We start from the raw sequence: 16,846 nt of genomic DNA, 5'->3' as shown, positions 1-16,846 counted from the left end.
GAATATGGAGAATCCAAAAGCAAAAGAACTTGAATGAATCTTTGCAACCAAGACACCCCAGGAACAGCTTTCAGAGGTGAGAGAAGCAGAATCACATTTTATAAAATGTCTGAATAATTTTAAAATGATTACCTTGTGCTGTTATACTCACTACAGTTTTTCTGTGAAAGTGAAAAATAAGTAAAATGAGAATAGTTCAATCAAATGTCAGCCATTTATCAAAAGAACCTCAGGAAACCATAAGCTCCTTTTTCTAGGCTGTTATCTGGAGAGGAAGAGACACCGGGAGAACTGCACAGTCAGAGCTAACAATAATGCAAGGAAGAAGGAAAAAATTGATCAGAAGTGGCTGTTCTGTCTGACACATACTATTTCTTTTCCAGGAAGGAAACACTGCTAACTAGGAAGCCAAATCCAAATTTAGAGATTTAATTAATTTTCCATTTGAAAGTTACAGTTAGGATAATCAGTGTCTACCTGCAGGACACCCTCTCTGCCACCCTAAGCATTAGCACACCTGTGTGTGTAATTGACCTAGAAGGTGGACTGTTATTCCAACCATCAGATGGGCAGAATCTAAAATTTTAGGTATCATCTAGTTCATCATTTTACAGGTGCAGGAATCTAAGATGAGAGTCAGGTGGTTTCTTCAAGGCTACACTGTGGAGAGTGGGTACCACTGCTGAAAAGGGAACGTAGGCTCTTCACCTCATCATACTGTAGCATAGGGCTCTTTGCATCAGTAAAACCAGCTATGTGGCTTCTGCAAGGTTCCTATTCAAAGACACGTTTACATATAAATCTATATTAGTCTGCGGGATTACTGATAGCAAAATATCAACAAACCAAAATATACCAACACACCAATACCAAAATATCAACTAATACCAACAACAAACAAAATACCATAGACAAAATGTCTGTTAAACAACAGACATTTAGTTCTCACAGTTCTGTAGGTTGGGAAGTCCAAGATAAAGATGCTGACAGCTTCAGTTCCTGGTAAGGGTTCTCTTCCTAGATAGCAGTCAGCTGCCTTCTTGCTGTGTCCTCACAAGACATAGAGAGAGCCCTGATGTGTGTGTCTCTCTCTTGTTTTTTCTTTCATTTTGAGACAACCTTGCTCTGTCCACCATGCTGGAGTGCACTGGTGAGAACCATAGCTCACTGCAGCCTCAACCTCCCGCCTCAGCCTCCCAAGTAGCTGAGACTACAGGTGTGTGCCACCACACTGGGCTAATTTTTTTTATTTTTAATAGAGATGGCATCTCACCATGTTGCCCAGACTGGTCTCAAACTCTGGGCTCAAGCGATCCTCCTGCTTTGGCCTCCCAAAGTGCTGAGATTACAAGCATGAGCCACTGCACCTGGCTCTTTCTCTTCTTAAAAGGGCACTAATCCCATCACAAGTCCCCACCTTCATAACCTGTTCTAAATCTAATTATTTCCCAAATGCCCCATCTCCAGGTACCATCGCGTTGGCAGTTAGGGCTTCAGCATATGAATTTGGGAGGGGAGGGAACACAATTCACTCCACTGCTCTTCCTCTGTATGCATTCGTTGTTGTTGTTGGCCTCCTCCCCCAAGGAAGAAAGCTCCACGGATTTCGTCTGTTTCACCGACTTTAGCATTCTCATCAGCTAAAACAGCAGCCACACCTATATTCAATAAACATTTATTGAATGAATGGATTTACTGAGTGCTTGCTGTGTGCCAAACACTGTCCTAAGCACTTTAGATTAACTTTTAGAATCCTTATAATGGCCTTCTAAGCTAGGTACTATTAGTCCCTTCATTTATACATGAGGAAACTCAGACATGGAGGGGTTAAATAGTTGCCCTGGTTTCATAGAAGACAGAGCTGAGGTTGTGAAATAAGGCAGCCTAGCTCCTTAGCTCATTTTCTTTTCTTTCCTTTTTTTTTTTTTTTTTTTTCCTGAGGCGGAGTTTTTACTCTTATTGCCCATGCTGGAGTGCAAGGGTGCAATGGCTCACTGCAACCTCCGCCTCCTCGGGTTCAAGCAATTCTCCTGCCTCAGCCTCCTAAGTAGCTGGGATTACAAGCACGCGTCACCACCCCCAGCTAATTTTGTGTTTTTAGTAGAGATGGGGTTTCACCATGTTGATCAGGCTGGTCTCGAATGCTTGACCTCAGGTGATCCACCTGCCTCAGCCTTCCAAAGTGCTGGTATTACAGGCATGAGCCACTGCACCTGGCCCTTTAACTCATTTTCTTTTCCATTATGCTATGCACAGAGTATTATTTTCCCCGACAACTACTAGGAGGTGCCTATGGAGTTTAAAATCTGCATAAATGTAAAGTACAACGTTGGCTAATGTGTTGGCTTTTTTCCCTAATATTCCATAGTTTCTAGAAATGCTTCTGATTATAATACCTAAATTCTTGCATATAAAAACTGTCCTGGTGAGGACAGTGTTGCCCCTGCACTGTTGTTATCCAGGCTTATATTCTAGGTGTGTATTACTTGTTCTAGTCCTGTGTTTCTGGTAGCCAGGGGATGGGTTCCCTCCTACTCAGATCCTTCCCAACACAGTATTACCATTGACTTATTTTTCCATTCTCAGAGTCTTCTCATCATTGTAAAAAGCGATAATAAGTAAGGTTATTGATGGCAAATGGACTGGGGGTGGGGGCAGAGGCCTGTGGAGAAGATCTTTAGAGGTGCACCAGTAGCAAAACATGACACAGCTGTGTTTTGAGATAAAATGTCATCTTACTGGTCAGGATGGACATTCCAAGAATATCACATAAATTCCATGTTTACTATGGGCTGGGCACTTTTATATTGTATGTTATATAATCCTTACTCATAGCTAATAAGGGCTCATAGCTAATAAGAGGAAGAACTGGAATTTGAAGCCAGGTCTGTGTGACTTCAGATGTCTGCTATTTCACTGGCCTGTTATTGCCTTCTTTCCAGGGAGAGCACCATCCCGTAAAAAAGTGAGATGGCAACGCACCTCATCCACTCTTTAAGGTAAGTATTTGCAGTTCTTAGGGATAGCAAGTGTGTGTGACCAAATTAGGAAGCATATTATGCTACCATCATATCACAATCTGATCAAAAAGTAAAATTCATCAATGTACCAGTCATACCTCTAACCAATCTCCAATTATTTTCTGTAGCACACTGCATAGACTTTCTCTCTCTCTCTCTCTCTCTCTCTCTCTCTCTCTCTCCCCCCCCCCATTGAATAGTTATCCCAGACTGAAGTGCAGCGGCACAATGATAGCTCACTGTGTCTTCGAACTCCTGGGCTCAAGCAGTCCTCTAGCCTCAGCCTCCAGAGTAGCCAGGAATACAAGCACGTGCCACCATGCCCAGCTAGTTTTTATTTTTTGTAGAGATAGGGGTCTCACTATGTTGTCCAGGCTGGTCTTGAAATCCTGGTTTCAAGCAATCCTCCAGCCTCAGCCTCCCAAAGTGCTGAGATTACAGGTATGAGCCACCCTACTTGGCCCTTTTCTTCTTTTTTTAAACAGCTTTATTGAGATAACTTACATACCATAAAGTCCACCCATTTAAAGGGTACGACTCAATGGTTTTTAAGTATATTTAGAGAATTGTGCGTCATCACCATAATCTAATTTTAGAATATTTTCATCACTCCCCAAAGAAACTGTGTACTCATTAGCAGTCATTCCCCAATCACTACCTCCTGAGCCCCAGACAACCACTAATCTATTTTCTGTCTTTAGATTTGCCTATTCTGAAGATTTCCTATAAACGGTTTCATGCGTTACGTGGTCTTTTTGTGACTGGCATCTTTGACTTAACATGATGTTTTTGAGGTTCATCCACATTGTGGCATATATCAATACTATATTTCTTTTTATTGCCTGCAAAGTCTCCTTTTAAAAAACCCTTCTTTTATCCATAAATGTGTTTTGAATTTGGGCTAACCTCTCCAGTGAGCCCAGCCTTGACCAGAGCCTGTTTCCTGGTGAACCAGCTTCCACATGTGACAAGGACAACATCAGAACAGCACAGACTGACCTTCAGTTCCTTTCCTGGCCGCTGCCAGTAGAAATCCCAGAATTTCTTCGAAGGACAAGGTGTGGCTCTGTAGATGGCAGGCAGGGAATGACATTAGGATCTGTCGTGGCAGGGGCCAATGGCACCAGTTCCTCACTCTGTTTTGTTTTTGTTTTGTGTTGAGTTTAGATTTTTAGATTAAAGATTTTTACTCAAAAGCTGCTTCTCCTCCGAAAACCATTTGAAACTTTATACAGCTGGCTGGCTCCAGAAGTTTCTGCAACCAGAAAGCTCGACTCTGCTGCCACCTGCTGTCTAAAGCCAGAAACAACTTTGGATAAGAGACTTTGTTCAGAACATGTTTGAATAAAGCATGAGTTGCCATTCTGAAAAGGCTTTTTTCCCAATGCTATGCTTATATATTTAGGTCTCTTCTTTATGTCTGTATTTCTCCATTTTCTGCCTGAAAGTTCTGATCCCTTGAAAACCCACCAAAAGAGTGTTCCACTAAAGCTTTGTCAATATGAAAATACCCATACAAGCTTTTTTCCTTTCTTTAATCAGGCCTCACGTGCTACAATTGTTCATTTCTTTGCTTCTTTCCCTCTCTTATGTCCTTCTTGCCTTTCATAGGCATTTGTTTAGTGTTTATTATGTAGCAGTTTTTGTGAGGGCTGTAAAGGTATAAAATGTGAAAGACTTGGGTCATTGCCTTCGAAGAAATTATACTGTGGGTGATGGTTCTGCCCCGATAGCCAGGATGGCCTGCTGAGCAGTGAATCCCCTAGACTTTTTTTCTATGAAAAAAAGGCATAAGTCTGCACATATTTTTTACTTTTTATTTTTAATCTTAAAATACTCTTTGGCGATCCTTCCATGCCACATAAATCTATTCCACTTTATATAGAATTTCACTGTATTTATGAATCATGGTGAATTAAACCTTTCCCCTATTAGTGGGCATTGAGATCATCATTGTTTTACTTTTACAAACAATGTGTAAGGGAACTTCTTTGTACATATCTCTTGGAGGTACATTTCTGAGTATTTCTTTAGGAATACACACCTGGAGGTAAGTTTACTGAGGCAAAAGTACCTATGTTTTTCATTGTAATAGGTACTGCTAAATCATTCTTTTCAAAAAGCTGCCCAATTTATGCTTCCACCATCAGATTCAGATTTACCATTTACACACAATAAGATGGACACTTTATGTTTTCACGCTTTAGTTTTGGCCAATCTGATGAGTAAAAATTAGTATTTCATTGTTTTAATTTGTCTTTCCCTGCTTATTTAATAAGATTAAGAATATATTTTCATATGTTTATTGGTTATTTGTATTTTCAATTACTTGTTGATATCTTTTGCTCACTTTTTGTATATTGGTGTGTCTTGTTTTCTTATTGACTCATAGGTGCTCTCTATATATTCTGGATTTTAATTGATTGTTAAGTTTGCTGCAGAATAGGCACTGTATCTACAATTTCTTGTTCTCACAGCAACCATGGAAGGTAGGTTTTGTCATCCCTGTAGCAGAATTGACCTATCTGAGCCTAAATGTCCACTGGGCATGTGGAGCATGTGATCACCCCTGTCCCCAACATATATTTGTATGATCTGAGGGACATGAGACTTTTGTGTGTGCACATATGCCTGTGCATGTGTGTGGGTGTGAGTGTAAGAAAGGAGAAAGTTCCAGTACAGGTGCATTGGAGGCAGTGGGAAGAAGAGAGGGAGGGAAGGGAGAATGGAAGAAGAGAAGGCAGAGTGGAATGGTGTGGTGCCCAGTCTCCCAGCCCAGCCTTGGTTTGGTAGAGGAAGCTGTGGGGGCATCAGGGGCAGGCAATGGTGTTTCAGGGCCCAGGTGACAAAGCACAGTGCAAAGTGAGAGGAGAGTTTCTGTTTCTCCTAGAATACAGCAGAACCACTTGACAGGCCTGCTGAGCAGCAGCAGTGAAGTGTCAGGAAGGTGCGTCCTCCTGGCAGGCATGGCAGCGGTGACAGTAGCCAGGGGTCCTTTCCAAATAGCTTGTCGAGAGAACATGGGCATCTGTGAGAGACCTCCTCTAGGCACCTGGAAATAACAGAGGAGATTCTGCGGTTATGCAGCCAGGAATCAAGTGGTCAGCATATTCTTGTGCTGGCCTCACTGTTACCCATGGGCATGGATGGCCCTGGAACATTTAGTTTACACGTGTGGGGGGACACTGAATCCCAGAGAGTTTAGGTAACTTGCCCAAAGTCTGCTAGCAAATAAGTATTGAAGAAGCCAAATGTCCTACACCTTTGTAACTTTATTTTTAATGAAAAAGTAAACTTTAATGTCGAAAATGCAAACTGTAACCTTTCAAATACGACTCCCAAGAGGGATCATCATGCAAAATCAGAAGAAATGATTCCTTGAATATTTTTATGAAGCTGGGCCTGAAAAGTATAGAGCATTGACAGATTCTGTTAAAATCAACTCCCCACAACAGGACATGTAAAGTCCCAGGAGGCCCATTAGGGGAAAGTGTCACAATTCCAGATTTTTTACGGCTGCACTGTAGAAGAGGCCTTCCCCACCCACTCTACCAGTCAAACCGGGACTCCCGCCTCTGCAGGTCACAGGGACTCAAGTTCAACTAGACTTTCCCCCAGATTCATTCAGATCCAGATGTTATCAAGACCCAAAGATTACCTGCCCCAGGCTTCACTCAGAAATCTCACACATCATTCATTCAACCTGTCAACCAACAATCACCGAGTTTCAGTTTGGGATCTCAGGCACAGTCCTAGGCTTGAGAAGGATAAATAGATAAAACCTACTGGTTCTGCCTCAGGAATTTTACAGTTCAGTGAGGGAGGCAACAGGTAAATGGATATTTACAGCACAGCAGTAAGTGCTATGAAGAGGGGAGCCCAGGACCATGAGATCCTAGAGGAAGGTCAAGTAATGAAAACTGGGGAGAGGTCATTTAAAAAACAACTTTTTTTTTTTTTTTTTTGAAATGGAGTTTCACTCTTGTTGCCCAGACTGGGGTGCAATGGCACAATCTCAGCTCACTGCAACCTCCAACTCCAGAGTTCAAACGATTCTCCTGCCTCAACCTCTGAATAGCTGGGATTACAGGCGCGCGCCACCATGCCCGGCTAATTTTTGTATTTTTAATAGATACGAGGTTTCGCCATGTTGATCAGGTTGGTCTCAAACTCCTGACCTCAGGTGATCTGCCTACCTCGGCCTCCCAAAGTGATGGAATTACAGGCATGAGCCACTGTGGTCAGCCAAAAAATTGTTAAATTGTGTATATTTGAGATTTATAGCACAATGTTATGGGATACATATAAATAGTAATATGGTTACATTTATGAAGCAGATTAATGTTTCTATCATCTCAAATAGCTACTTTTTTGTGGCAAGGGCAGCTAAAATCTGCTTATTTAACACAAATTCCCAATATGATACAATTTTTTTTTTTTTTTTTTTGAGATGGAGTCTCGCTCTGTCGCTCAGGCTGGAGTGCAGTGACGTGATCTCGGCTCACCGCAAGCTCTGCCTCCCGGGTTCATGCCATTCTCCTGCCTCAGCTTCCTGAGTCGCTGGGACTACAGGCGCCTGCCACCATGCCCGGCTAATTTTTTGTATTTTTAGTAGAGACGGGGTTTCACTGTGTTAGCCAGGATGGTCTCAATCTCCTGCCCGCATCGGCCTCCCAAAGTGCTGGGATTACAGACACAATTTATTTAACTTTAGTCTTCACGTTGGACCTTAGATGTTGAGACTTTTCATGTTTTGTATCCTTTGACCTACAGTGCCTCATTTCCTCTCCCCACCACCCAATCATGGTAACCACTCTTTCATTCTCTATCTCTGTGTATTTGAGCTCTTTTTAAAATGCCACACATAAGCGAGGTCATGCAAAGTTTTCCTTTCTGTGTCTGGGTTATTTCACTTAGCCTAATGTCCTCCAAGTCCACCCATGTTGTGGCAAATGACAGGGTCTCCTTTTCTTTTTTTTAAGACTGCATAGTATTCCATTGTATGGGGGGAGCTTCAAAAGGTTCATGGAAAAATGGAATTAAAAGATAAAAATGGAAAGTATAAAGTATGTCTCAACATAATCTCCATCAAGTTCAAGATGCTTTTGAAAGCAATGATACCAGCCATTTAGTCCATCTCTGAAGAACTGAGGGTCTTGGGAATTTAAACACATCTGTGCAGTCCTTTTTACATTATTAGCTGAAGAAAAATGGGTGTACCTTATAGGGTTTTGTTAAGATTAGGAAATCAAAAAATGTCAGAAGAATACAAATCAGGACTGTAAGGTGGATGCCTAATGATTTCCCAGTGAAACTCTAAAAAGATTGTCCTTGTTTGATGAGAGAAATGAGCAGGGGCATTGCCATGGCGGAGGAGGACTCTCTGGTGAAGCTTTCCTGGGCATTTTTCTGCTAAAGCTTTGACTAACTTTCTCAAAACATTCTCATAATAAGCAGATGTTATTGTTCTTTGGCCCTCCAGAATGCCAACAAGCAAAATGCCTTGAGCATCCCACAAAACTGTCGTCATGACTTTTTCTTTTGACCAATCTACTTTTGCTTCGAATCGACCATTTCCACCTCTTGGTGGCCATTACTTTGGGCTTTGTCTTCAAGATCGTACCTGTAAAGCCATGTTTCATCTCCCATTACAATTGTTTTGCTTTAGGAGCTTGATGTCACTTCTTTAAAATTTGGATTGAAAGCTCTGCTCTTGCCTGCAGCTGATCTGGGTGCAACGGTTTTGGCACCCAGTGAGTGGAAAGTTTACTCAACTTGAATTTTTCAGTCAGATTTACGTAAGTGGAACCAGTTGAGATGTCTCTGGTGTTGGTTATTGTTTCTGCTGTTAGTCATCAATCCTTTTCAATTAGGGCATGGACAAGATTAGCTTTTTCCTTGAAAACTGATGTGGATGGTCTGCCACTATGGGCTTCATCTTCAACATTGCCTCATCTGTTTTTAAAACAAGTTATCCATTTGTAAACTGCTGATTTCTTTGGGGATTGTTTCCATAAACTTTTTGTAAAGAATCAGTGACTTGATCATTCTTTCACACAAGCTTTACCATACCTTTGATGCTTCTTCTTGCTTCAATTTTAGCAGAATTCATGTTGCTCTGACAGGGACTCTTTTCAAACTGATGTGTTATCCTTAGTGTCTCTAACTAGATCCTGTCCAGACATGTTACAAACAAGTTAGTACTAGTTTATTTTGTTGCAAACAATTTTGAAATCCATATATAGTTTTTGGGTTTTTTTTTTTTGTTCTGTTTTGTTTTTGAGATGGAGTCTCGCTCTGTCACCTAGGCTGGAGTGCAGTGGTGTGATCTCGGATCACTGTAAGCTCCGCCTCCCAGGTTCATGCCATTCTCCTGCGTCAGCCTCCTGAGTAGCTGGGACTACAGGCGCCCGCCACCACGCCCGGCTAATTTTTTAATATTAATATTTTTTAATATTAACGAGGTTTCACCGTGTTAGCCAGGATGGTCTTGATCTCCTGACCTCATGATCCGCCCACGTCGGCCCCCCAAGTGCTGGGATTACAAGCGTGAGCCACTGTGCCCAGCCACATAGTTGTTTTTTGTTTTTTGTTTTTTTTTTATAATACAGACTTTCCATGAATTTTTTGAAAATACCTTGTATATACACCACAAAACCCATTTTCTTTATCCATCCTAAATGTCAATAGGCACTTAGTTTGTTTCCTTTCTTGGCCATTGTGAATAACATTACAATGAACAGGGGAGTGCAGACATCTTTATAAGGTGATGATTTCATCTCCTTTGGGCATATACTCAGGAGAGGGATTGCTGCATCATATGGCAGTTCCATTTTTAATTTCTTTAGGAGCCTCCATACTGTTTCCTATAATGGCTATACCAATTTACATTCCCACCAACAGTGTACTACAGACTTGAAACCATAAAACTCCTAGAAGAGAACATAGGGGAAAAACTTCTCCACATCTGCCTCGACAATGGTTGTTTTTTGAAACGGAGTCTTGCTCTGTCACCCAGGCTGGAGTACAGTGGTGCATCTCGGTTCACTGCAACTTCTGCCTCCCGGGTTCAAGCAATTCTCCTGCCTCAGCCTCCCGAGTAGCTGGGACTACAGGTGTGTGCCACCACGCCCAGCTAATTTTTATATTTTTAGTAGAGATGGGGTTTCACCATGTTGGCCAGGCTGGTCTCAAATTCCTGACCTCAAATGATCCGCCCGCCTTGGCCTCCCAAAGTGCTAAGATTACAGGTGTAAGCCACTGCACCCGGCCTGATTTTTTTTTTTTTTAATATCACATCAGAAGCTCAGGCTACAAAAACAAAAATAAATAAATGGGACTACATCAAACTAAAAAATTCTGCACAGCAGAGGAAACAATCGACAAACTTAAAAAGCAACTGATGGACTAGGAAAATATAATTGCAAACCACATATCTTATAAGGAGTTAATATCCAAAATATATAAGGAATTCTTACAACTCAATAGCAGAAGAAAAAATAACCCAATTTTAAAAATGGGTGAAGAACTTTTCTGCCTCCACTGCCACCAGGGCGCCCGCAAAAAAGCTTGCCGTGAAAGGGGACAAAAAAGGAAGCAGGTTCTGAAGTTCACTCTTGATCACATCCACCCCATAGAAGATGGAATCATGGATGCTGCCATGCTGCCAGTTTTGAGCAGTTTTTGCAAGAGAGGATCAAAGTGAATGGAAAAGCTGTGACTCTTGGTGGAGGGGTGGTGACCATTGAAAGGAGCAAGAGCAAGCTCACTGTGACACTGGAAGTGACTTTTTTCCAGAAGGTATTTGAAATATCTCACAAAAAATATTTGAAGAACAATAATCTATGTGATTGGTTGCGCACAGTTGCTAACAGTAAAGAGAGTTATGAATTACGTTATTTCCAAATTAACCAGGACAAAGAAGAGGAGAAAGATGAGGATTAAATTTTATTTATCTGGAATATTTTGTATCAATTCTTGAATAAAACTTGGGAACCAAAAAAAAAAAAAAAATAGGCAAAGGATCTGAGCAGACGTTTCTCCAAAGAAGACACAAAAATGGCCAACAGTTATATGAAAATGTGCTCACCATCGCTAATCATCAGGGAACTGCAAGTTAAAATCACTATGAGGTGAGATGCCACTTCACACCTGTAAGGATGGCTATTATACAAGTGCAAGTACTACTTGTACTTGGTGAGGGCATGGGGAGAGGTTTTTATGAATGTTTTCTTTGAAGAGGTGCCCCATAGAATATAACTTAAATGACAAGTGAGAATTTGTCACAAGGAGGAGGAACAGCAGTGTGTCTCAGAAATGTGAGAAGCTCAGTAGTACCAGCTGTGTGATGGTTGGAGCTGCAGGAGATGAAATTTGAAGGGTGGGCAGGATTAGATCAGTCAGGGCCTTTGTGCCCTCTCTTTGAGCCTGGGTTCCCCCCAAGAGCAGAGCCTGAGACAAGAGCTTGCATTCAGGTAGTTTATCTTGAGACATTCCCAAGGAACTGGAGTGAAAAACTGGGCAGGTGAAACAGGAAGGAGGAAAAACCATTCCAAGGACATGCTAGTAAGCTGGTCGTCATTATAAGCCACTGGTCCTTGATTCCACAGGGATCGGAATTGTCTTTCTTAGACATCAAACAGGAAGCATTGATCTACCAGCTCCTGACCCTCATTGATTAAGGCTTGTTCCTGCCGTGATAATCATGCTTCCAGGTGCACATGTATAGATTATCTGAGCCAGTTCCTGAAAGTGTCCCAGTAGCAGAGAAGCCCTGGAACAGAAAGCAAGGGACAGACAGCTGAGGAGAGCTGATGCTGGGTCACATCAGTTCATAGCTGCAGCAATGGTGGAGTGAAAAGGTAGGCCAAGGAATGTGAGCAGTACGTGGGAGGTGTCTCATGTACTTTACTAGGGAGCTTGAAGTCTTCCCTGAAGGTAATAAAAATCCAACAATGCAATAAAATTTATTTTTCAAGTTCACCCTGGCAGCCCTATGGAGAAAAATTTAGAAAGGATTAGGATGAGAGCTGGGGTCTGTAGATTAGCTTTTAAGGGTTGTCTGTTATATCTAAAATGTTGTGCTTATGTGACCATGTGATTCTTCCTTGGAGAGGTTCAGAGTTATTGTTGGATTCTCAAAGTACTCCATGGCCCAAAATAGAGGAGGGTGATCATTAAGGCATCTAATGCAACTGTGATGATGAGAACATGAACCAAGGCTGTGGGTGGTATGGCCAGGTGTAACTGGCATTTCTCCAGGCATATCAACCTGAGGGTGTGGTTGGGGTACAAAATGCTGTAAGCAGGATTATAGTCAAGCACTGCATAATGACATTGTGGTCAAATGGACCACATATATGATGGGGTCCCATAAGATTATCATGGAGCTGAAAAATTCCTATAGCCTAGTAACCCCATAGCTGTCATAAAGTCCTAGCACAACGCATTACTTACGTGTTTGTGGTGATGCTGGTGTAAACAGACCCTCTTGCTGCCAGTCATATAAGAGTCCAGCACATACAATTATGTACAGTACATACTTGAGAATGATAATAAGTGACCATGTTACTGCTTTATGTATTTACTATATATTTTGTTGTTTTAGAGTGTATTCCTACTTATTAAAAAAAAAAAAAAAAGGTAACCATTAAACAGCCTCTGGAAGGTCCTTCAGGAAGTATTCCAGAAGAAGGCATTGTAATCATAGGAGATGACAGCTCCATGCATGGCGTTGTCCCTAAAGACTTCCAAGTAGGACAAGATGTAGAGGTGGAAGACAGTGATATTGATGATCCTGAGCCTGTGCAGGCCTAGGCTAATGTGTCTTTGTGTCCTAGTTTTTAACAACAACAAAAAATAAGTTGAAAAAATTAAAAATTTAAGATAATAGAATAAAGCTTATAGAATAAAGATATAAAGAAAAAAATGTTTTGTACAGCTGTACAATGTGTTTGTGTTTAAGCTAAGTATTATTACAAGAGTCAAAAAGTTTAAAAAATTTAAAAGTTTATAAAGTAAAAAATTTACAGTAAGCTAAGGTTAATTTATTATTAAAGAAAAAATACGTTAAAATAAATTCAGTGTAGCCTAAGTATAGAGTGTTTATAAAGTCCACAGTGGTATATAGTAATGTCCTAGTCCTTCACATTCACTCACCACTCACTCGCTGACTCACCCAGAACAGCATTGAGTCCTGCAAACTCTATTTATGGTAAGTGCCCTATACAGGAGTATACGTTTTTATCTTTTATACTGAGTGGAAAAAACAAAACTGTTTTTACTCTCCTTTCACATCACAACCACAGACGACTCCTGAGACCAAATGTATAGAGGTTTCTCACCACCACCAAGCAAGCAGTCGATTCTACAGATGTGCCAGCTTGGTGTCCTCCAATTCAATTCATTCTGATGCTCTCTACCTGGAGATAGTGTCAGATCACACAGTCCCCAAGACTGCCCCTACTTCAGATATCTGTCACAAGTCTGACCTCTGGAACTTCTGACCAACTGGCTTCAAGTTGAGATTTCTACATCCTCCTCTTTGGGCTCAATTAATTTGCTAGTGCTGTTCACAGCACTCAGGGAAACACATTTACCAGTGTAGTATAAAGAATACCACAAAGGATGCAGATGCAGAGATGCACAGGGCAAGGTATGGGGAAGGGGCTCGGAGCTTCCATGCCCTGCTTGGGTGTGCTGCTCTCCAGAAACCTCCATGTGCTTAGGTACCTGGAAATACTCTGTACCCAGTCTTCTTGAGCCTCTACGGATACTTCACTGCGTAGTCTTGATTGACAACCATGCAGAAATGGGCAAGAAGGGTATGATCTAATACTAATAGACTATACTAATAGTCTATACTAATAGTGGAGAAACCCAGCAAGGCCTGTCGTTCAGATTCTTCTTGGCGTCTCTGTGCAGCATTCCTTCTTCCTGGGTGTGGGGCAGGACTCCTTCTGAATTGGGGGTTCTTACGGCCTGCAATCAGATAGGGTAGGTAAGAGAATTTCTTTATGGTCAGCTCCAAGAGAGGTGAGAGAAGAGTCCTGCCTTGGGGAGGCAGGAGGTGGTCAGAAGGCCAGAGAGACAGATACTCTGTTCTCTGAGGCCTAAAGCTCCCCAACATTATATAACAAGGGCTATGGGAGTTATGAGTCAGGAACTGTGGATGAAAGCCAATACGTATACCAAAATATCACAGATACCATATTTTTACTGTACCTTTTCCATGTTTAGTTATGTTTGGATACAGAAATACTTACCATTGTATCACAGTTGCCTGCAGTATTCAGTACAGTAACATGCTATATGCGTTTGCCACCTGGGAGCAATAAGCAACGCCATACCCGCTAGCTGTGTAGTAGGCTCCACCATCTGCATTTGTGTAAGCACATGCTATAAGATTCACACAATGACAAAATCACCTATCACTGCATTTCTCAGAATGCATTTTTAAGTGGTGCATCACTGTATTTGGGGACTTTCTCCTTCCCCACTTATATTGCTAGAGGGTGAGGAGAGGCGGAAGTCCCTAGGGTGTCTTATAGCTGATGTCTTCCGTTCTGTTTCCATGTAGCTCCTGACTTTGAAGGTGCTGTTTTGGTATCCTCTCTCCTCCTAACATATAGGCTGTCTGAAGCCATCACTGCCCCCGAAATCCACGAGCTACTATTCTGTCCATCAGCCTCTATACTAAGGCCTGGCCTCAGGGAGCCACCCTCCACCATGAAAATTTTCCACCTCTTCTAGGTACATGGCAGCACTATTCTTGTGCCTTTATTATTTCATTCAAACAACAAATAAATGAGTGCCTACCAGGTACCAAGCAATGACAATGCACACTATACATGCTCCGATGGGGGAAATACAGGATCTGTCAGAGCACAGAGGAATGACATCTAATGCAGACTTAGGAGATCAGAAAAGGCTTCCTGGGAGAAGTAAGAAGTAAGATCTAATTTCAACCCCAAAGGTTAAATTTGAGTTAGCTAGATAAACAGAGAGAGAAAGCCTGGCCCAGGGAATATATATATATATATATATATTTTTTTTTTTTTTTTCTTTATTTAATTGAGACATGGTCTCACTCTGTCCCCTAGGCTGGAGTATAGTGGCATGATCATGGCTCACTGCAGCTTTAACCTCCTGGGCTTAGGCGATCCTCCTGCCTTAACCTCTTGAGTAGCTGGGATCATAGGCGTGTGTCACTATGCCCGGCTAATTTTTTAAAATTATTATTTGTAGACACAAGATCTTGCTACGTTGCCAGGGCTGGTCTTGAACTCCTGGGCTCAAGCGATCCTCACACTTTGGCCTCCCAAAGTGCTGGGATTACAGGCGTGAGCCACCGTGCCTGGTTTGCAGCTTTTATTTTACTCATTTTATGCACTCTTCCACTAATGGAAGCATAGTTCAAGGGGAAGGAGCCTGCCCTAGTGCTGTTGTTTCTAGGTGCAATTCATAGTATCCACTCCCCTCTAATCCTGTGTCCTCACTCCCCCACATCAGCTGGTACATCCTAACTCCCTCTCCTCAGGATAAGGCCTGTGCCAGCAGGTAACACTGCTTTGGGGATGACCCAGAATGAGACCTGCAGATACTCGGGTTGTATTTTCTTTAAATATGTCCTCAGTGCCCAGTAGAAAAAGGATAAAGAGGAGGACCACCAGCTGCAAAGCCTCCAAAATCCAGGGGGCTTTAGCTCTGGCCCCAAATGTACAACCTCTCTCTGAAACAACAGCTTCGTAGTTCACTTGACTATGCTTTTTAGAAGGACCATCTATTGTCACCCAGGCATACCCCTTGGGGTCTTACCTTCCACCCCTATCCCCAAGTGGCTCATCAAGGTATTTATTCCAACCCTATTGAGTACTCTTTGTGAGAAGATTTCAGATTAAAAAAAAAAATTACTCTTTGAAGTTCTATTTCCAGTGGTATTTTAGTGCCCTAGTGATATTTTACCCCCCGTCATAGATTGACAGTAAAGGCAATTGTTGAACTGGTTGGTTACCCCTTAATGTAGGTTCTCCTTGGGGAGTTTGAGAAATGAAGAGGTTAAAAAGCAGCACCCACATGTCCAACACTATACTCTTCCCACAGATTCTTCTACTTGTGATATAATTAGCTCTCCCTGGTGGGTCCATCTTTCACCTGCACCAAGACTGCACCCCACTCCAACCCCTACAGGCCTAGACCTGTCTGAATTAGTTGAGTAAGTATAGATGAGGCTTACATGCTGGTGCCTCAGTTGACTTATAACCCAATTGAGAAGGGACAGGGATTTATGATTAAGAGACCAGAGAGGAGGAGCTAACAGCTCCTGGGTTTTAAAATATCAACAGTACTAATACTAATACTAGTACTATAACATTCCATTTTAATGTTCTCTATAATGTTCAAAGATCTTTGAATCCATTTTTTTTTTTTTTTTTTAAGACAGGGTCTTGCTCTGTTACCCAGGCTGGAGTGCAGTGGTGCAATCACAGCTCACTGCAACCTCAACCTCTAGGCTCAAGTGATCCTCTTGCCTCAGCCTCCCATGTAGCTGGGACCACAGGTACCTGCCACCACACCCAGCTAGTTTTCTGATTTTTTGTAGAGACGAGGTCTCACTTTGTTGCCCAGGCTGGTCTCGAACTCTTGGTCTCAAGAGATCCTCCTGTCTTGGCACCCCAAGGTGCTGGGATTACAGATACACAATTTGGTGAGTTAAAGAAGTGAGGTCCTCTCAGCCTCTCCAGACACCATCTACACCACCACAGGCACTGGCTGCTTCAGGTTGGGGACCTTTTAAGGATGAGTTGTAGATAAGATGGGCTCCTTTT

The 16,846-nt window shown here is 42.0% G+C and overlaps 1 pseudogene; it reads left to right on the top strand.

Moving 5' to 3' along the window:
• The first annotated feature begins 916 nt into the window (after window positions 1–916).
• Window positions 917–10,964, top strand: LOC105484962 (large ribosomal subunit protein eL22 pseudogene; annotated as a pseudogene).
• The last annotated feature ends 5,882 nt before the right edge of the window (window positions 10,965–16,846 follow it).

The sequence above is a fragment of the Macaca nemestrina genome, chromosome 1 (genome assembly GCF_043159975.1).
Source record: "Macaca nemestrina isolate mMacNem1 chromosome 1, mMacNem.hap1, whole genome shotgun sequence".
Classification (NCBI taxonomy): domain Eukaryota; kingdom Metazoa; phylum Chordata; class Mammalia; order Primates; family Cercopithecidae; genus Macaca; species Macaca nemestrina.
This window is presented reverse-complemented; position numbering and strand designations above follow the sequence as displayed.